The sequence below is a fragment of the Liolophura sinensis genome, chromosome 3 (assembly GCF_032854445.1).
Source record: "Liolophura sinensis isolate JHLJ2023 chromosome 3, CUHK_Ljap_v2, whole genome shotgun sequence".
Classification (NCBI taxonomy): domain Eukaryota; kingdom Metazoa; phylum Mollusca; class Polyplacophora; order Chitonida; family Chitonidae; genus Liolophura; species Liolophura sinensis.
The window spans coordinates 22,257,886-22,280,888 of NC_088297.1; positions in this window are offsets into that span (position 1 = coordinate 22,257,886).

The following is a 23,003-nucleotide window of genomic DNA, read 5'->3' on the forward strand; positions in this document are numbered from 1 at the left end:
AATGCCTCGTACGTATACTTTTGCAGCTTGTTCGCTGACGTTTTGAACAAATTCAACCCCAAAGTTTGTGTTTCAGAGACACTGGTGTTATGCTACATGTGTAACGTAACGTTTATCAGCCCCCAGACTAGGGACTGCGATGCGATGATCGAGCCAGTACAATAACCAAGAACGAAGACGTTGACATTGAATTGTATTAACTCTTCAGGGTCAGTTAAGCATTAGATCACAGAACAACAGGCAGTTTTGTCGGGGAACTAGGGGTATTTACTCGCTTATTTAACCGGTGTTTTACGCCGTATATTTTACTTATATGACGTCAGCATCCCGAGTTAAGTCAAAATTAGACACACGGATGAAGCAAAGCCAGATATTCCGGGCATTACTTCCGAATTGAAAATGCATTTATCCCTCTAGCGGTAAAATTGGCGTGACGGGAACACTGCTTATCACAGCAACATGGCACGGTGCCTTCTGATATGAAGGGAAACTTTGCTAAAGGTAGCTAGGTTAACACCAACGTATTAAGCAAATCAAGAACAAATCAGTTGCGCGAATCAGAGTTAAGCTCAGGAATCCCTGTTGGCGTTGTCTCGAATTTGTTCACGAGTCACGAAAATCTCCCCACGAGGGCAATGGAAGGCTAGGCAGCAAATGGGTTTAGTACTGATGAATTCAGGGGCAGTACAACTTCAGTAAGGCAATGACTATTCGTCAATCACACTGGGAGTGTTTAATTGCCTTTATGGGACAAAATTGACGGGGAAGACAATGAGTAAGCATCCAGGAACAATGGTATCAATTTTAGTTCAGTCAGTCTTTTTTCTCGCTTAGCTTTTGTGAAGGTTTTTAAGACATGTGATGACAATACAGTATCAGTGATGTAATGACTGTTCCTCAGTCACACAAAATGTGCATGAAAACCTATGCACGTACCGCGCGGTTTTTGTATAACCCAAATAGCCTTTGCTTTCTTTAACCCGTATCCTTATCTTTTCCTGTTTGGGTGGCACGTTCTTCTGAAAAAAAAAGAGTTTACTAGGAGAGCTGCGTTCGTTGGAATATGGCCCTATATGCATGTCCTTCCAAGATATAATAATAGGACGTACTAGCTGGTTTAACAATAACCCAGCTCGGTTCACTGTCCTCTATTTGTGATTCAGCGAAAGAATAGGATTTCGAATTTTTGTTTTTCTGTACTCCAACCTAATTAACCAAAGGAGACCTCAAGGGAACACGTCAAAGACTACCAGACTTCTGGAAGGGCTCATTAAACAGCTGCGCCAACCTGGGCTTCTGGAAGCTATATTATAAGCCTCTCAACAATATTGGGGGTAGGGGGGTGTCGGGGGAGGAGGGAGGCAGTATACAAAAATTACTCTGTATGCTCTGTAAACTTGCCATACATGTTGCCTGTCATCGGGTAATTATTTTCATATTAACCCCATCTAGGACTTTGAGCGATGGTGTCTTTCCATGTATTCAGACTTTGTCCATGCGCCTCTCCGTTAGGTTATGAACTTACTAATACTTAGCATACATCTCCTGTGTCATTTAACCTTCTCCATGTTTAAGTTTAACTAAAGTGGGGGAATTCTTTCCATAATTACCCACGTTCAGTTAATTAGTGCATTGATGGATTTTCATATACACATGTTTTTACCGTGCAATGATGGATTTTCATATACACATGTTTTACCGTGCAGTGATGGATTTTCATATACACATGTTTTAGCCGTGCAGTGATGGATTTTCATATACACATCTTTTAGCCGTGCAGTGATGGATTTTCGTATACACATGTTTTAGCTGTGCAGTGATGGATTTTCGTATACACATGTTTTAGCTGTGCAGTGAAGGATTTTCGTATACACATGTTTTTGCCGTGCAGTGATGGATTTTCATATACACATGTTTTTACCGTGCAATTATGGATTTTCATATACACATGTTTTTACTGTGCAGTGATGGATTTTCATATACACATGTTTTTACCGTGCAATGATGGATTTTCATATACACATGTTTTAGCTGTGCAGTGATGGATTTTCGTATACACATGTTTTTACCGTGCAGTGATGGATTTTCGTATACACATGTTTTAGCTGTGCAGTGATGGATTTTCATTTACACATGTTTTTACCGTGCAGTGATGGATTTTCATATACACATGTTTTAGCCGTGCAGTGATGGATTTTCATATACACATCTTTTAGCCGTGCAGTGATGGATTTTCGTATACACATGTTTTAGCTGTGCAGTGATGGATTTTCGTATACACATGTTTTAGCTGTGCAGTGAAGGATTTTCGTATACACATGTTTTTGCCGTGCAGTGATGGATTTTCATATACACATGTTTTTACCGTGCAATTATGGATTTTCATATACACATGTTTTTGCCGTGCAATGATGGATTTTCATATACACATGTTTTTACCGTGCAATGATGGATTTTCATATACACATGTTTTAGCTGTGCAGTGATGGATTTTCGTATACACATGTTTTTGCCGTGCAGTGATGGATTTTCGTATACACATGTTTTAGCTGTGCAGTGATGGATTTTCATTTACACATGTTTTTACCGTGCAGTGATGGATTTTCGTATACACATGTTTTAGCTGTGCAGTGATGGATTTTCGTATACACATGTTTTTACCGTGCAGTGATAGATTTTCATATACACATGTTTTTGCCGTGCAGTGATGGATTTTCATATACACATGTTTTTACCGTGCAGTGATGGATTTTCATATACACATGTTTAAGCTGTGCAGTGATGGATTTTCGTATACACATGTTTTTACCGTGTGGTGATGGATTTTCATATACACATGTTTTTACCGTGCAGTGATGGATTTTCATATACACATGTTTTTGCCGTGCAGTGATGGATTTTCATATACACATGTTTTTACCGTGCAGTGATGGATTTTCATATACACATGTTTTTACCGTGCAGTGATGGATTTTCATATACACATGTTTTTACCGTGTGGTGATGGATTTTCATATACACATGTTTTTGCCGTGCAGTGATGGATTTTCATATACACATGTTTTTACCGTGCAGTGATGGATTTTCATATACACATGTTTTTACCGTGCAGTGATGGATTTTCATATACACATGTTTTTACTGTGCAGTGATGGATTTTCATATACACATGTTTTTACCGTGCATTTCCAGCTAAAGTATTGCGTCGATTTCCCTGAATCTTTGGACATCCGGGTTCTAGTTGTCTTGTAGGTGCATGAGGTGTCAGCACCCTAGTACATCTGCACTAATACGCGACAAATATGGCGACATTGGTCCTGTCTTGTTGGGGAACCACAGTCAATCACGACTTGTCCATTATTCCTCCATACTGTAAAAAATTGGTTAAGGGATTAAGGAGCTACCCAGAGCTGTGTGGATATTTTGGTATTGCGCGCAAAATCGATTACAGGTTCAAGCTACCTTAATAGACTGTTTTCCTCGATGTTAAAACATGAGGAACTACTGATGACATTGGCTTCTGCAGCACGGAGCTTGACCAATTCGGCCAAAAGATCGATTCCAGCTCTCTACTGTGCCTTTAAGTCAGCATAAAACTGAGGCGCCTATATCTTATACACAATAATTACATCCAAAATAAATAAATACAATTAGAAGATTGTGCGACGCGATATGCCTAGCGACTTTTCCATATTGACCAAATACGTAATAGAATTCGTGTCAGATAGGATTTCTGTGGTATTATTTATACAAGATACATTGTGTGTGTTTTTGCCTCACATTCCCAGTCTCAACAATAAATCACTGAAAATCCGAATAGGCTCCTGACTGTCCTTCAAAGGTAATTTCTTCATTTATGGGACGACTGCTTCATGGGATACTCCATCATGCGGAAAATTTCATGGCTAGACCAAACCAAAGTGCACGTAACCTTAATATATGACGAGTTACTGGCAAAGTTTACCGTGTATTGCGCACGCTGAATACTGGTGCAAGACTTGTGTTCTTCAACGAACGAAAGGCATCACAGAGAGTCGTCGGCAGGTGAATGCTACCGATCCTGGACAACATTGAGAGTACTGGAAGCTCCCTGCCCAAGGCCCGGCATTGCACCGTAACCTCGTACATGTATTCATCGTGTGTGAATTGGCACCTCTTACAAATGTGCCACAAAGCATTCCCCATAATATACTTTAAAAGATCATCACCTTATGATAGCCTGCTAATAGGGGCAATGACTTTCTCACTTGTACATAACGTCTTGTAGAAACCTTCCATTCTGATACGAAATTAGACGACCCATAAATTTCAGGTTTCTGGCATATATGTAATTAGAATTCCTAGCCGTCAGTCTTGCCGTTCTTGTGACTGTGTTCTACACCAATGTTCTACACCAAATTACCCTCATCGACGACGGTCAGACGATTCTTTGGCAAATGAGTGACACGAATAGCTAGGGGTTTAGAGGACTTTATTGACACTAAACCTACTAAATAACCCACCTCTGCGCGCAAATGTGGCTTTAGGTCTATACTTTGTGTCCCGAGCAAATAAAACAGTATTTGTGTTAAATGTGATGAGAAGCCTTGTCACGTCTCAGGGGCTGTCTTGATACGGCGACCGTTCACCCACTTGGCCGCTACAGACATTCAGAAACACAGAGAAGGCTGTACTTCTCCACGATCGCAGGTCACTGACCAGTGTTGATATAACGTGACTGGCGTCATCCTCTTCACATCGATTTTCTGCACGCAGATTCATCGGGGATTTACAGGAAGCCGGCAAATCTCTTTAAGAATTTTTATATTTTTATCGGAGTCATGTGACGTTTACGCGTGCCTACAAACTAAATATTACATCTCCAGAACTGCAATTACTTTGCTAAGTCACAAAGCAATGCTTTGTTTGATCGTTTGTTTATCTGGCCTTTGAAATCTCACATACAGGTGCAAATTATCATCTTCTTTATGTATCACGAACGTGTTTAGGTCTAATAACATGGGTTTTGTGGATCAGCTGGCTTTTATCCACTTATAGAAGCTGAAACCAATCAATATCTTTGCTACTTCATGGAGGGATTGAATCTTTACTACATCACAGGGAGACATTGTGGTGTCTGCCAAAATGTCAATCGCAAAATGAAGATAAGTTTGTTTTTATTCAGGGAGATCCCAGCTTGTGTTTATAGCTCCACAGGTAAGTATCGAGCGTGTTTCGTGTCATTGGTACAATCCGTATATTATTGATCTTTGGCCAACTTTTAAAACGTCCTGAATCATCGTTTGTTTATTTAAACGTTGAAGTAGATTTTGTTTATATGCAAGGAACGTGTTCATGATAAATCGCCACATCAAGTCCACCAGATGAGGAGCCCTGACCACAAGGACGGAGGGTCCCGTAATACATGTGCTAGCAGCAAGTGAGAAAGTGTCGATGTCACCTGTTTTGTAGTATCACCATTGCGTTAAATAAGTTCCCGCACTTTCCAGACATTGCAGTACCTCGAATCGAAAGTTGGAAATAATCTCGACTGCTGTCTTTACATGCATTTGTCCGAGATTCATCCCATATAATCTGTCTTAATTATTTAGTGTTTTCTGTTACATATTGTTTTGGAATTGGCCTTACGATTATTGACCTCGAACATTCATTCTGGCTTCTTTATGAGTGTGTGTTTTGATACTTGGATCTATACTTAATTTATTTATTTATTTGGCTGGGTAAGTCATTTATACGACTGAGGTAAGCTATCAGCAGGTTGCTAGCACACCTTTTCACATACGTTCTTTTTTATTATTATTTTTTGAGGTTTAATAATATTTTACTTGAATCTTACCTGATGTACATCGCTGCAATAGCTCATCATTGACGCACAGATTTTCACATATAACACAGAACCTAATATTTATGTCATACGTTTGCAATGCTATTTCGTTCCCAACGATCCACAAAGCCCTTTGATCGTTGTGAACCAGTTGTTGCCGTGAAACTTATCAATCAACTGTCTTGCGGTAGGATTTAACATCTCAAACAAACCTTTGTAAAACTTGACTGTTCATGTAAATGTATAAACAGTAGTACCAAGACAGTAAGCAGAATTAGGCACAAAAATGCAAGAATATTAATTGTAATTTATTACAGCGAGTGAGAGAGTGCTAGGGGTTGAACGTCGTACTTAACAATTTTTCAGTCAAATGACGACGAGAATTTATCAGACGTTAGCTGTCTAGAATTACGCTAATTAAAGTCGTTCCCACATTTTAGTTCTACGTTCTCATGGATAACAATGACAGCAGTTGGTCCCCATGACGACGCAAACTTCTGCCCTATACCACATCCTGCACAGCTGGACACAGTTTCACAAAGTGGCATACGACATTTTTTATCGTACATTTGTATTACGATATTTTCTACCTGACTATTACCGTACCATTGTCCAGTATGTGCGAATATCGTACCTGTGCTACATCTTTGTGAAAATGCGCCCAGCTGTTTTTATTCCAGAGATGGTAGTTTATCCTGCCTCGCTTGGCGCTCAACACTGAACAGTTAGAGAAAGGATACATGACTGGGTGGCCAGATGTCAGTATAATGTGACTGGGTGGGGTGTCATGTCTAGCGTCTTAGGCATGATACTTCAGCTCCAAATTCGTGGCTATCAGAAGGAACGGCTGAATGTTTCGTTTTTCTGGTCCACCATTACCCATTGTCGGAGTTCTCGTTTATTATCGATCTTCACCCACCTGTTGCGGTCGTCCTTGATTCAGATTAGATAACTGAAACACATCTTTAATGGTCGCAGAAGTCAAGATGTTCCTGAGGACTCGTCTGATCGTCCGCGCTAGATAGGGCTGAGAAGAGTTCATAGCAACACTCACAAACTTATCTGCTGCAATAAAGCGGATGATTCAGAAGCTTTGCACGATGCCTAGCACAATATGACATTTGTACTTCGAAGAGCATTTCAACCGGAAGGGTTGGCTTGTCACGTGGCATTCTTCCACATTAAAACATGTTTCTGGTATGCTGTCTCTGGCGTTTATGTTCTATTAATGTCATAAAGAGTCATAAAGAGAAAATTTCATCTTATACACGATGTTACTCGTAATCCCGAAGAGAAATAACGAACCTGAGTACTGTGGATCAATTGGATTTCGCTTTCAGACTTTTATCCACTTCTGCAAGCTGAAATGTGTCTTTGCTACTCCATGGAGGGATTGACTCTTTACTACCCTACAGGGAGTTATGGCTATGTCTGCTGAACTTTCAAACGCAAACTGAAGATAAATTTTATCTTGCAAGAGGTAAGTATCGAGCGCGTTGCGTGTCATTGGCACAAGCCGTATACTATTGATTCAGCTAAATTGTTTCAGAATGTTCTCCAGGAATTATGACGAGACTGCCTCAGAGCAATCATATATCAAACATGTCTATTCTACAGCACATTTGAACCCATATAGTGGGTATACATCTATCTTCATCTCCAGGTGTGTGTAAATACATGTACCGCTGCTGCTTTGTTCTCAGCGAGCCAATGTTATTACTTTCGGGGTCCATATCGCAAAATCTGAAAAAAATACTTTTTCAGGAATCTTTCTTAGCAATCAAAATGCCCGAACTCTTTTACTTGAACGAATAATATATACGGTTAATGAAACATTATGGCGTATTTTAACAGCCTATCCACTCTTTTGCGCAGTATGTGTACCACAGAAAATACTACCCGAAATGGAACAGCTTCTGGAAACCTATATTGTTGAACTGACGTACAAGAAACAGTAATGCTTTTGTAGGAGCAAGTTGCCAGTACACATACACACTGTAGGCAATTTGTGAAAGAAAAGGTTACGCTGGCCCCTGAAGAGACTACTGTATAATAGGTTAGGCCAAATGCCCAATCAAACAGACTTTATCACACCTAATGGAAACTAAATTGCGTGCGAAGCTTGTGCACAGTGCAAACAACTAATTTTGTGGAATAAGAGTGAGTGAGTGAGTGCTTGGAGTTTAACGTCGTGCTCAACAAATTTTCAGTCATATGACGACGAAGGAATCCTTAGGGTGTATGTATCTTACCGAAGGCAAGTAAGCCGTCCTGCTCGCGCCATTATACTGACACGAGTCAACCAGTCGTTGCACGATCCCCTTCATGCTGAACGCCAAGCGAGGAAGTTATAACTTCCTCTTTTAAAGTCTTACGTGTGGCTCGACCCTGGATTGATCCCGGATCTACTGCTCCCGAAGTGGACTCTCTACCAACTGTGCTATGCGGGCCAGTTTGTGGAATAAGAGCACTGATGTAAGAACACACAGTGTCAGTAAATATTTCACCTCTTTCGAATCCTCAAATACCAAATATCCCAAAACGTCATCGTGATTTATTTACTTTGTTACATTATATTTACTTTGCTGTATTGTTAACGATTTAGATACAGATTTAATGATACATAGGCATGTTGTATTATATCTAGTGTCCTATGAGATTGCTGATTGACATGTGGACACGTTTACCAAATGACCAAATAACGCTTTCATACATGGTTTATAATGGGGGCGACACCTATCGGCGTCAAGAGTACAACAGCTATTAGTCACAACCGCGTGTTGACACGACCTGGGGTTATCTTCGGCAACCGTCTGCTGTTTAACAAGCAAAATTTTCGCGATGCCATTCACTCAGTCCGTTGAATTTGATTCACCTTAAACTGTCCTATGCTATCAATTGTCCATTTGTAACAGCATAGAATGCACACGTGGGCTGAAAATCTATATCAACGTCAAGATAGAATATCCTAGCCACAGCTGCGTTTGATTTTAACAAGAGCACACAATAAAATATGTTTACAAGCAATTGCTTTAGTGTGCTGACAGCGGTATTGTTTTAGCTTCCGTATCGACTTTTTATTTTCGAAAATTCCGGATACTACCCGACAGTATCTACCAGAATGAATTTACTATTCCAATGCAAGCAACTTTACTTGGTACGCTGTTTCACATCGCAATAAACCTTGGTCCCTTGGCGCTAAATCATAAGTTTACCTACATGCTGTTACTGTAATCCATTGGTATATAAGGAACATCTCCTAATGCTAAGCACTTCACGCCCTAATCATAGCTCAGACAATTAAAATTACCACATTAGATATTTTTCTTTGTATTTATATCTGTATTTACTTCATTTAATACAGAGGACTCCATATTTTTTACGTTGGAATAGTTTGTGATTTAAGGAAACCTTGGTTCGTCTATAACGTGACGGAAAAAACTACAGAAAGCACTTTGGAAATTCGAATCGAACTTAGAATTGGACGCAGTTCGAAGAAAGAAAATGTTATGAAAATTATTCTGTAGAATCCGCGCTAGATATATTCAGTATGCAGCTCAGTTTTATAGCTGCATGACAACTCCATACATTCACAGGTGTTCAGTTTAGCCGCTCCATAAAGCTTGAAGCTCTTGTGTATGCCGATGTGCGCTTGAATGTTGCCTGTCAGGACTTTACAAACTGAGGCCACGTGGTCTTTCCTTTGTGTGATAAAGAGAAAAGAGTCATAGATCATTCACAGAGAGTCGTTGACCGTTTTAGTGTTAAGGTTGACGGAACTAATTTTTAATCTTATCCTGAGCATTTGGAGAGCAGAAAATGTCTTGCCATGTGACTGTGTTCCGTTAACCACCATGGGTCCACACCTGTTGTCTTTCGCGTGATGTTTCAATGAGATAGCTCTATAAAGCGACGCCGGCGTTATATGGCATTTGTGATGCTAGAGGCGATGTTCGGCTCTGATGCTTTTGTCCTTGCCAACTAACTGGTGTCGATCAATAGCTTTCTTTATCCCATCAAGAAAAAAAAGACATAATCCTTTATTGATGCCAAAGCGAAGTTTGTTAAAACCTGTCAGTATGATGCACGCAAGATGGGGCTTATATTGCTACTGGTTTTGCTCTCTCTTCTGTCCTTGATATACAGTACATCACAACGAATGTCAAAAACAAAACACTGATTCCCAGATCGCGTGTGTGAAATGTACACAAGTTACTATGTCCTCGTTACCTGAAATTAAGCAATTTTTGAGGATTACCCGGATGGTATCAACTTGCAGGCTGCCACAGTCATTGAGCCAATCTTCCCTTTGACATTTTATTTACCACGGACAATCTGATATAGAGTAAAGAAGTCCCTTGAGAAAAAAATTCAAACTGGTAAACGGTCACATAGTGCATATGTCTAAGGTGTTCATCCTTACTAAACCAACATTAGTTTGATAGGTATAAAGATTGCATTATATAAAACAGGACCAGAATTCTGGCCGCCATCGTATAAGTGAAATATTTTTGAGAATGGCGTAAAACACCAATCAATTAAATAAAAAAAACAGGACTTATCTTTTGCTAAATACATAAAACTACAGTGTCATGGTGACCACAATAAATTTAGTTAAGATATGTTTTATTATCATCATGTTTGCCCCGCTAAAATTATTTTCAAATGAGTAGAAGCATATATGCTGGTACATAAATCAGCGGTAAGGTGTGTATATGTACTACCATGCACGAAAGCGCGGCACAATGACCCAGGGGCCTCTCACCTATACTGTCGCTTCAAGTCCAGCTCATGCTGGCTTCCTCTCTGGCCATACGTGGGAAGGTCTGTCAACAACCTGGTTTTTCCTAGGATCTGTCTGGCACAATGACCCAGGAGCCTCTCACCAATGCTGTCGCTTCAAGTCCAGCTCATGCTGGCTTCCTCTCTGGCCATACGTGGGAAGGTCTGCCAGCAACCTGGTTTTCCCCGGGATCTGTCTGGCACAATGACACAGGAGCCTCTCACCAATGCTGTCGCTTCAAGTCCAGCTCATGCTGGCTTCCTCTCTGGCCATACGTGGGAAGGTCTTCCAGCAACCTGGTTTTCCCCCTGGATCTGTCTGGCACAATGACACAGGAGCCTCTCACCAATGCTGTCGCTTCAAGTCCAGCTCATGCTGGCTTCCTCTTTGGCCATACGTGGGAAGGTCTGACAGCAACCTGGCTTTTCCCGGGATCTGTCTGGAATCCCCAGACTATAACCCTGGTCGCCGTTGTATAAGTGAAATATTCTTGAGCACGGCGTAAAAGTCCAATTAAATAAGTAAATAAATCCCATGTTCGTGCAGTCTTGGTGACAGCAAATGGTTTACAGCGCACGTAGGGTCGTTTTCAAAGTCTAACCTTCGTCAAAGACGACTTGTCTTTCAACAAATGGCGTTCAAGTCTCTTCCCATGGGAAGGCTTTCCACGAAATAGCGGTTTACCTCAGGGGTCATTCGGCTTTCATGCATGAGGAGAACTGCTCGTCATCGAACAAGTAAGACATTCTTGAATATGCAGTTAAGCAATAAAGAAATGAACAGAAGTAACGAGAAGCCTAAAATCCAAAAAAGAACCCGGAAGTTTCGACGATCCATAGTTCTCTGGGTCTTATTGGCTGTCAGCACTCAACAGATTTCATAGGGCTGTAATTTATCATTTTATTGTTATTTTATATTAATTGTGATTACAACCCAATATGGTGATTGATTGTAGAACAGTAGAACAGTCACGTCTAATGTCGTATGAACCCAATTCTGATTAAGATATGGTGCTGTTGGAGTGTGAGTGTGTTAGTATCTAAACATTTACAGGAATAATTGGAATAAAACCCTGACTAAGGCCAACTGACAAGTGGTCGTATTTCACCGATTACATGTGACCGTTTGCCAAATTTCCCACTATCGTGACTTGTCTGGTTTTTGTCTGCATGTTGTAAGTCTGTAATTATATTACATGAAGTATCTTGGTGATCACATACTTTCAATCGGTGGCCTAACGGAGAGATCGTCAGCGCCGAAGTCGGTATAATCACCGTGATTAAACACGGGTCTGGTCATACTAAAGACATTTTCATATTGTTTTGGGTTATCTTTTTGAGACAGGGACCAGCCAATTCACTGAAAGTCTAGAGTGCGCAACTGTGGCGACCCAGAATGGATAAACAAACAAACACACACACGGAATGTTTCTGCAAGACAAGCCTAAAACACTCAAATGTTACATGGCAAGTACGCAGGTCATCGGACCTTAAGGAGGTTTTATTGCTTTTACTCTATTTACCTGTGAAACCGTTTCGTTTTACCTAATGGTTGTAGCATCTGCCTCGAAGTCGGGAGACCTGGGAAAGCTTTTTAAAAGGTCTTTAATGTTGATGTAGATGTTGTTGCCTCGCTTGGCCTCAGCACTGAAACGTTTGAAGAAGAAAACATGACCGGTTGGTCCGCTATCAGTATAATGTGACTAGGTGGCATGATACTTCAGTGGTGGCAGACCTTTGGCGGCATGGACACGCCCTGCCACAAGAAGACACAATATATGTATACACACTTAATGACTCCTCGTCGTCTTATAACTGAACAATTGTCAAGTACGACGTTAAATCTAAAGCACTCACTCATTCACCCTAATGACTCCCTGTCGTCATTTAACTGAAAAAGCCTTAAATATGACATTAAAACCTAAGCACATGTAAGCATACAAGGTGATAATTCATGCACACAATGTGGGAGACCTCATCAGTTTCTTGGCAAATGCTGTCCGTCATATTCTTGACCACTTTATAAAGGAAGAGTCAACTAACTCACGGACACGCTTTTATTCCATTTGTGGATGCCTAGTTTTTTATGCCACTTGTCATGATTTGTGTGAGAACCATTGTGCTTGTTATGATCTGTCTAGTGCAGACATAGAGCCTAAAGCACGGCACGAACTTTATAAAGCCCTTTGGGTACGTGGGATGCTCTCAGTAATTTGAGACAACTTCAAATTGCTGGCAACCAGGAGAAGGAACTGTTAAATGTTTTGTTCCGCTGCTCCACTATTCTCCATTGTGGGAGTTCCGGTTTGCTATCGACCTTCACCCACCTGTTCTGGTCGTCCTGGATTCAGATTATTGACTAAAATAGACGTTTGGAGGTTGTTGGATGTCAGCATTCGTCAGGTCGCCCCCACTGGATAGGCTTGAGGATGGTTCATAGCGGAACCGAGAATCTAACGTTCTGAAACTAAGTGAACGGTTTGGAGGTTTGTTTAAACGGATGTCTAACACAGAATGACATTTTTACCTGAAAGAGCAATTGAGCAGGAAGGATTGGCTTATCCAGTAGCAGTTTTTCATACAACCAGGGATTTCTAATAATCTTACTCGTCTTTCATTTCATACGCAATTTCGTGTTCAATCGCGTAGGGAAATAACAAACATGAGTTTTGTTCCTCAGTTTTTCTTCCTCATTCATTTCTGAGAAAATCAAACCATTCAGCATGTTTTCCACTCCATAGATGGAATTAAGTCTTTACAAACAATTAGGAGGTATTGCGATGTCTGTCAAAGTATCAAAGAGCAACATCAAGATATATTTATTTTATAATTTCATCCTGTTTCCTGTCCGTTTTTCTTTTTTAGTGAAATAGATTAGTGATATAAACGTGCATGCCGTTGGAAGCGAGTGGGTGAAACGATGTGATGTGCACATCCGGCCTTGTGTTTTTATGCGCTAAATACACAATTGTGCACGGATGGGGGCCATCTTTGGTGTGGACTTACCAGGTAAAGCCGTATCGCGGCTTAGCTTGCTAGCGCAGCATAACCACCCAAGGCTTGGTCACTGATGTATACTTTCTGTGAGTTCATGCCCGTCCAGGTATACCGACACCATGTTGCGTGATAAACGTTCAAATTCCTAATCCCAAGATCCTAGATTTATTGAACATTTTCGCTTAGGCTGTAGAAATATCGGGTTGTCACATCTGATTGTTAAGCCATGAAAAAATGAATCTTGTGTACTGTTTGTGTTTGTGCAGTGATATTAACATGACAGTTTCGGAGTGTGTACAACCACTGACACAAGGAAATCAGTTCTATTGCGGCCAAGTATTATATTGATTATAGACTTGAACTTTATACGAGCCATTCCTAAGGTTACCTGCCGCGGTGTGTTTGGCCTTGGATTATGCTGTTGACACCGTTATCAGAGTGTAATGAATTGCCAGATGTTCACACATTCAGTCCGAGATAACGGCTGTTTTGGTTATAGGAATGGATAAGGATCTCTCTGTCTCCAAAAGAAATAAACATTCTAGACAAAAAACTACTTGGTCTGGAACCAACGGTATGGTTTAGAGGTTTTGTAAGATGCCCAGCACACAATGGCATTTTCAGAGCCCTCCATAAAAAAGACGGTTTTGAAAATATGTCACCAGCGTTGATACATTTCTCATCTTGTGCAAGATGTTACATGTAACCAAGAAAAAAAAACGAACATAAGTTTTGTGGACCAACTGCCATTCGTTCTCGAACTTTTATCTACTCCCGGAAGCTGAAATTGTTCAACATCTTTTTCCACTCAGTTGATGACATTGGATCTTTTGGAAACCATAAAGAGGTAATGCGCTGTCTACCAAACCGTCAAACGGAAAATCAAGATACATCTGTGTGTGGTAATACATGCCAGCTATTTGAAACGACGCTAAACCCGAGTGGAAAATAATGGAAACAAGCTAATATGTCTTAATGTTGATGTACAACTTTTTTTGTGTTTTTCTGTAAAAAAAAATAAAAATAATAAATTGTGCGCTCAGGACAGATAGGGGCGATCTGTGAGGTAGATTTACTAGGTAAACCGAAGCTTGCCTTTTAACAAACTTTCAAAGTTCTAATTACACAAAACCTAAATTTTTTGATAGTTGCCGCGTTGGTTGTGCAACTATCGGGTTGTTTCAGCAGACTGTTAAACCATGGAAAGATCAAGTCTGTGTATTTCGTGGGTTGGTGCTGTTTTTAGTACGTAACAGCTACGAAAAATGTACAGCCATTGAAACAAACCCGTCCTTTTCTTTTCCTGTCATGGCCAGGTATTATTGATTCTTGACGTGAGCTTTTTAAAAGTCTTTTCAAGGGCCACCTAACTCGGTTGCTTTTGTCTGTGCACTGTAGTGCTGACAGCAATCTCAGGTATAATAAATGGTGAGCTGATCACTCTCGAGATAATGGCTCTTTGGGTTACAGGCGTGGATAATTTACCTCTACAACACAAAGCTCGGTTTGATAGCAGACCCGAACTGCTTCGTTTGGCACTTTAGACTACAGCTGTTTACACTACAAAAATGGTCACCTTTCGTTATTTTAATCCTAGCTCTTTAAACAATGCTTCACGACATCTCTGCAGACAATCTGATTGTTTTGTTTCATTTTGAGTTTTCGACAAACAAGAGAAAAATTGGCCAGAGTTGTCGTATAGGTGTCATTGCACTTACACGTACGTCTCTACAGACGTCCTTTGTCAACGGTTATAGCAGTAATTGAAATGTTAACTGTCACTCTCCTTACTCAGGAAATGCATGGGTCTTGATTTCGTCATGTAAATCGACACAAAATGTCCTGAAACTTACACAGAGACAGGTTTACCGTTCCAGTATTCCAGCGAGACAGAACTATAACCAGGTTTTATTCTAAATGCTCATAACCTCCCCGGGTAGCACAGTTGGTAGAGCGTCCGCTTCGTGACCGGTAGATCCAGGATCAATCCTTGATCGAGTCACACCTAAGACTTTAAAAGAGCTTGGCGTTCAGCATGAAGGGGATAGTGCAACGACTGTTTGACCCGTATCAGTATAATGTCTCGGGCGGGGGCGGCTTACTTGCCTTCGGTAAGTTGTCTCAGTGAAGCAGCACTAAATAAAAGAGCGGTGGAAATCCGTGCGCTGTGCTAGCGCGCTAACCAACGGACAAGGCAAGACAAGACTTCGTGACCGGTAGATCCAGTCACACCTAAGACTTTAAAAGAGCTTGGCGTTCAGCATGAAGGGGATAGTGCAACGACTGTTTGACCCGTATCAGTATAATGTCTCGGGCGGGGGCGGCTTACTTGCCTTCGGTAAGTTGTCTCAGTGAAGCAGCACTAAATAAAAGAGCGGTGGAAATCCGTGCGCTGTGCTAGCGCGCTAACCAACGGACAAGGCTTTGAAGAGAACGAATCGCACCACAACGTCATATTATGATATACTGTAAGATTGCAGGCATTTTCCCGATCCTGTTCTATTTGGTCGGTTAGTGTGTTCCTGAAAATCTTCATTTATTTGTACCACTGCAACATCTAAAGTCAGCATATCGTAATACAATATATGTTTTGGTCCTTACATTGTATAATTGCATTTCAGCCGTTCACATGTGACAAGGACACGTACAATACTTCCACAATCTGTCGAACTTTCCCCCATCTTTTCAGGATTATATCCAAATGTTCACCACACAATTAACAGCTCATTCCACAGTTTAACAGATAACTTCTTCAATGTTCCAAGAAAAACTTTGTATTGCAAGTTCACGCATTTAGGAAGATCAACTATTGGGCAGTAACCCAAGGGGTTAAGCCCTGTTACAGACAATTTTAAGAGGTAGTGCGGTGCTCCCTACTTTTACACGATAGGAACCACTGCGTGAGCATACCGCAGCACATATTTTTGAAACTACTCAACATTTCACTAATTTGGGTTCCCAGCAGTACACCTGGAAAGTGCAAAGACATACATGTGCATATATGTGCATACACGTATAGGCCAACATAGACTTACCGGTATAGAGATTTGTGTAGTTACATACAGGACTAGAAACATGTTGATTGCCCACAATTACGACTTTACAGAAAATTCTCGAAAATATTAATTATTTCAGCTCTGCCTCGAGAGGAAGGAATCTGAATGACGCTCAAAGACCTATCATTTATTTATTACGGTACACCTCTGCATGTAGGCCTACTAGGTTTATTCCAATAACTCACTCGCTGACAACTTTACCTTTTCATTTTGTTTTGATAGCAGGGGGTTGTAATATTATTTCATTCTATTGTAACTTGCTTAATGTGACTGTTAATTTTTTTTACCTGTCGAAACATTTCTGTATACACGAACAACTGCCGTTTTGGGACCAAAACATGATACGCTTGTTATTATAAATTCAAATGTAGGCCAACATTAGAAGACGAAATTTATTATTTGTGCTTTGTTTATTGGCTGTATATAGTATAAATCAAAAGTGTTTCTGAACAGTTGCTGTTCTCGTGATCACTGTATTTCATTACATTACCTTCTCTCCTCAAAAATCAGCGATACATGTACACGTTGGAAACTGAACCCTCGATGACACTTTAACTCAGCACAAATAGCTGATGATCGGTGTAGAATTAAAACCATTCATTGGGAGCGATATTAGGAAGATTTAATGCAGTACAATACCAGAACTTGCTGAATAGTAACCGAAATGACCATAGTTTAGTCATTGCTACATCTCCTTCATGACAAACACTAGACAATGTCACAAATGCACATATCACAGTAGTCATTCTCCACGACTATGGGTAGTGGTACATGAACCTTTGCTGTAACCTTTAGTTTGCTGTAACCTTCAGTTTGCTGTAACCTTCAGTTTGCTGTAACCAACAACTCAAGTTGTTTTTGGGACATTTCTCCGCAATAAAGAATCAGTGCACATCATTTCATTTGTAGGTGTGTTTGGAATTTTAACTGAAACCGTCTGCTTCAGTTAACAACGGGGCAATAACACTAGAGCAAAATAAAATCTTCGTGAATGTAAATAGAACTGTGCCACAAGAGAACAATAAGGATTCTGTTCTAAATTAGACTTCCTACAGGTTTATTGCTCCTTTAGCCCTGAAGGATATGCATGTCATAAAACGTGACCGAAAGAACCCTGAGCCTTAAAGAGCAAGCACTACACTATCGAGGCCACTCAAACCACAGCCAATTGGGTATTGAAATTTTAAGAATCATTACGGATTTTTCACTGAAGAATAAGCTAAGAATTAAAAATGGCTGCCATCTGCAAGGACAGTCGTGTCTATAATATTTGTGGCTGCTAATAAATACATATTACTCTATATAAGAAGAGCGAGCCCCTCTCGCCGAGATGTTTAGTGTGTCAGTGCGGCGCAGTGACCCGAAAGATTTTCATCAATGCGGAAATCCTGCCTATTCTGGCTTCCTCTCTGGCCGAACGTGGGAAGGTTTGTCAGCAACATGCTGATGGTCGTGGGTTTCGCCCACGATCTGCCCGTTCGATCACTGTAAACGTTTTTTTCATGTTAAGTGCACTAAATAATCCATGTTACCGGAAGCATATGACATAAGTATGGGTGTAATTGATTCGACCAGATGCCATTCGACTTAACCGGAAGGTGTCTTGGCAAGCCTATTCTGACTCTCTTGATCGCCACAGACATTGTCAAGCACGAAACCATGCATTCTCCTCGATATTAAACAAGAATTCATCATCTCAATACGCATTTAGAGAATTACAAATTTCCTTCTGATGTTTTCCTTTGTATATCTCCAAATGGAATTTCTCTCATCAATGCTACGTACAAACATTCCAGAAGATCCAGACGATCCCATTTCCCCTATCGGCATTTCCGGTCTATTTTCAATGCAGTCGACAGAGAAAGAGTGTTCTGACAGATTGGAAGGTTACTAGGACAACGGAAACGTCAAAAGGCGTTTCAGGCATACTGGGCTCACTGGGACAACAATTGGCTAGGTAATTTATTTATATTTAGGTACTACTTACACTAACTCCTATAAATGTGCACGATGTCTTCTTAATACAGTGCAAGCACCAGATCCTAACGAGCAATCAGAGCAGGGGACTCTAGAAGCTTTTAGTCCAAGCCCGAAACTGAAGACGAAGCTCGCATCCATCATAGGTGAAGTGACACTCCTTACTCCTGAAGCACGCAGTACTGTGCACAACAGCTGTTATAAACTCAACACTATATCACAACTCTCGAATAAGTACAGTGGCTTTCCCACTTTCTATTGTCGAAATTCATTACCTAAAAAGTATCGAATTTCTTGTCTTGGTGTAATTAGAAGTCTTAACATCAGTGACCACATTACCAGCTTCTAGCCGTGCTTGTGTCTGTGTTCTACACCAGATAACTCTCATCAACAGCATCCAGCCATTACATCGACAAATGAGTGACAAGAATGGTTTGGGGATTGTCCTGGATCACGCATATTCATTGAAACTAAGCCCACTAACTGACCCAGCTGTGCGGCAAACGTGGCTTTAGCTCCAAACTTTTGTACTTAAAGCAAATAAAACCGTATTTGTGTCGAATGTAATGAGAAGTCGTACCACTTTTGATGGACCGCGTCTGTTAACCCACTTAGCCTCTACAGATATTGTGAAGCACAGACAAGGCTGTGCTTCACGATATCAGGGCAGTTGGCAGTGTTTAGCTAACGTGATTGGCGTAATTCTCTTCCTATCGATATTCTCAACGCAGATTCATCCGGGATTTGAAGGAAGCCGGCGAATCTCTTTAAATAGTTTGAATTACTATCTGTAGAAGTGATTTGGGGTTAACGCATTGTTGGTGCCTGTAAACTAAACATTACATCTGTAAATGTAGAATTATTTTGTTAAATCACGAAATCTTTGCTGCCTTTAAAGTTAATTTAAGAAAAACGATCAAAGGCGTTCAAAAATGTACATCACGAAGATCGTTACGATTCCAGCATATCCATAGCTCTAGGAGCCTCCGTGGCCATCTTGGTTAGTATTCCAGAGCGGCACAGTGACCCATGAGCCTTTCACCAATGCACTCACTGTGAATTCAAGTCAAGCCTGTGCTGGCTTCCTTTCAGGTCATATCTGGGAAGATCTTGCAACAACCTGCGGAGGGTAGTGTGTTTGCCATGGGCCCTGGACGGTTTTCTCCCATTATAATGCTAGCCGCCGTTGTATAAATGAAATGTTCCTGAGCACTTACTAAAACACCCATGAAATAAATATGTAAATATCCATAGTGCTGCCTACGGATATACCAAATGGATATACCGAAGTTTTCAGATGATTTATTTATTTTATTGGTGTTTTACGCCGTGCTTAAAATATTTCACTTATACAACAGTCGCCAGCATTACGGTATAAAAAAAAAACTGGGCAAAGCCCAGGGAAACCCACGATCACCCGCAGATTGCTGACAGGCCTTCCCACGTACCCTCGGAGAGGAAGCCAGCATGAGTTGTACTTGAACTCACAGCGACTGCATTGAGAGACTTCCGGGTCATTAGGTCGTGCTGTATAATTAAATACGCACAGCATAGAGAGTAAAACCAGGGCAGGGACGGCAGTGTGATGGGTGGAAAATGATCACACGTAATCCCCTCGGCCACGAACGCTACGCATTGAGACAGGCACCCCGTGTGACCACGGTGACAGTGGATTCAGTGATAGTTTCCAGAACAGTATTTGTGAAAGCTTGAATGCCAGCAGCTTTAAGTTGAATATGTCCCAACTGGACACTAAGCACGGACACTACTTTGTAACTAAAGACGTACCACTTCCCAATGTCACCACTAGACACTAAACACTGACCAGACATTGTCCCGAGGACACTCTGCGCAATGTTTATTCGGAGGTTGACGCTGTTAGTAAACATGTTTTCCTAATAAAGAGATGGCCAGCTTTATCGGTTGAGAGTAACTTTTTCGCAATGTAAATGGACGCCGTATTACACAGTTGGCGCTCAAATTGTCACATGACCCTTGGATTTGTACTTCCGGAAAAAGAGTAATATGTAAACTACATAAGCAAGCATATTGCATTTCTTGAACGGAAAATTTCAAAACAAAGAACTATAGTATTAGACCACATCAAATTTGGACATGCTAGTTAATATTCCATTATCTAGCAAGATTTTCGCGTGATTTCTCAAGGCTTACATCATATTTCACTTATACGGCGGCGGCCAGCGTTATGGTGGGAGGAAACCGGATAGAGCCCGGAGAAAGCGACGACCATCCGCAGACTGCTGTATTGAAATAAGTCAGATAGTTAGAAAAGGTCACACACATGCGACTGGTTGTTGAAATACATTTTTTCCGTAGAGAATTTCGCTTACCCAGGTAAATATTGGCGTCGATATGCGTATAAACAGCAAGGTGTTTGAGAAAGTGTACTGGAACGGAATGGAAACGTATACTGTGACGGAATAGAAAAGTGTACTGTGACGTAATGGAAACGTTTACTGTGACGGAATAGAAAAGTGTACTGTGGCGGAATGGAAAACTGTACTGTGACGGAATGGAAACGTGTACTGTGACCGAATAGAAAAGTGTACTTTGTCGGAATGGAAACGTGTACTGTTACTGAATAGAAAAGTGTACAGTGACGGAATGGAAAAGTACTGTGACGGAATGGAAAAGTGTACTGTGATGGAATGGAAACGTGTACTGTGACGGAATGGAAAAATGTACTGTGACGGAATGAAACAGTGTACTGTGTCTGAATGGAAAACCTGTTGCTGTTGTTTTTAAGGATTATATTTGTCTTTGGTGTGATATTTCATAAAGATCACTGGTTGCGCACCTTATTTCCTTATACGGTTAAGTTAAAATCCAGTTCCTGATTCAATGGTTCCCTTGAAGTGCCTAATTACTTGACTGCATAGGAATTCACTTCCTGAATAAATCGTGTATTAATAGTATATTAGATTTAAAATAATTATTAATAAAAAAACATAAAAACATTTTAAAAGGGCTGGAAACCACGTACTCTGTTTTATTGATTGATTTATTTATTTGATTGGTGTTTTACGCCGTACTCAAGAATATTTCAATAATACGACGGAGGCCAGCATTATGGTGTGAAGAAACCGGGCAGAGTCCAGCGGAAACCCACGACCATCCGCAGGTTGCTGGCAGACCTTCCCCACGTACGGCCGGAGAGGAAGCCAGCATGAGCTGGACTTGAACTCACATCGACCGCATTGGTGAGATACTCCTGGGTCATTAAGCTACGCAAGCGCGCTAACCAACTGAGCCACGGAGGCCCCGACTCTGTTTGAACATTCCCTCATATACTCTCTTAAACTCCAACACGGCAGGTATAAAACTTCTCCATCCACTAAACTGCCGAGTGGAGATTCTTTAAAAAACTAATTCTCCATTTAAATAATAGCGTCACGTCACCGCTATCATTTAAATGTTTCTCAAAAGGAAACGTTCAAATTCGTAATCATCATAATCCAGAATTATTTAAAATGATATAAATAGGATTATGTCAGCAAAGTGTAAAGTCAAGAAATGATAAACTGTTCATAGTCTGTGGATATTTTTGATGACAACAACATGACAACCACCGAGTCTATCCACCCACTAATCATTTTACCGTCAAGTATTATTTATTTCCCACGTAAACCTTTTCCTAAGGCTACCCGCCATGATTATTGGGCGTGTCTGTGGGTTGTGATGTTTACGTCAATCTCAATTTAACGCGCTGATGCATGATTTCACGCACTGTGCGAGATAACGGTCATTTTAGAAATAAAACAACAACGGTTGTTTTAGAAATAAAACAAAACGAGCGAAAAACAAAACGTCACATTTTTGTAAAATGAAGGTCGGTAGAAATGCAACGAATTCTCCCGTATACATAGATCAGAATGACGTGGGTAAGGTTGGATAAATAATTTATTACTGTTGTTACACGCTGTAAGGTACTGAAGTATACGACCTTTAATTACGTCCACATTATTAGGCAACATCATACATAAATTCCCGAGACTTAGTACCTTTAGTGGTAATTTAAGGTTCTTCAAGGAAAAGTCTTTATTCCTATGGCGTGAATCTATGCATCGAAACAGACATTCGTATACCAGTCGTCAACCAGTAAGGATGTTCCCGGGCAATAATCACAAGGCCCATTCCCAAATCGACAATTAACACAAAAACCACCAAAGAGCTAAGAACATATATAAAGTATGAAAATAGGACGGAATCATGTAAAGATCAGCAGCCAACAGTTTTCATTGATGTTGGAAAGACGCAAGGTATGTACTATGTGACTGAGTGAAATCAGTATTCAGATCGCGTACCATGCTATAATATCAGTTGTCGATGAGAAAATTTATCGCCAT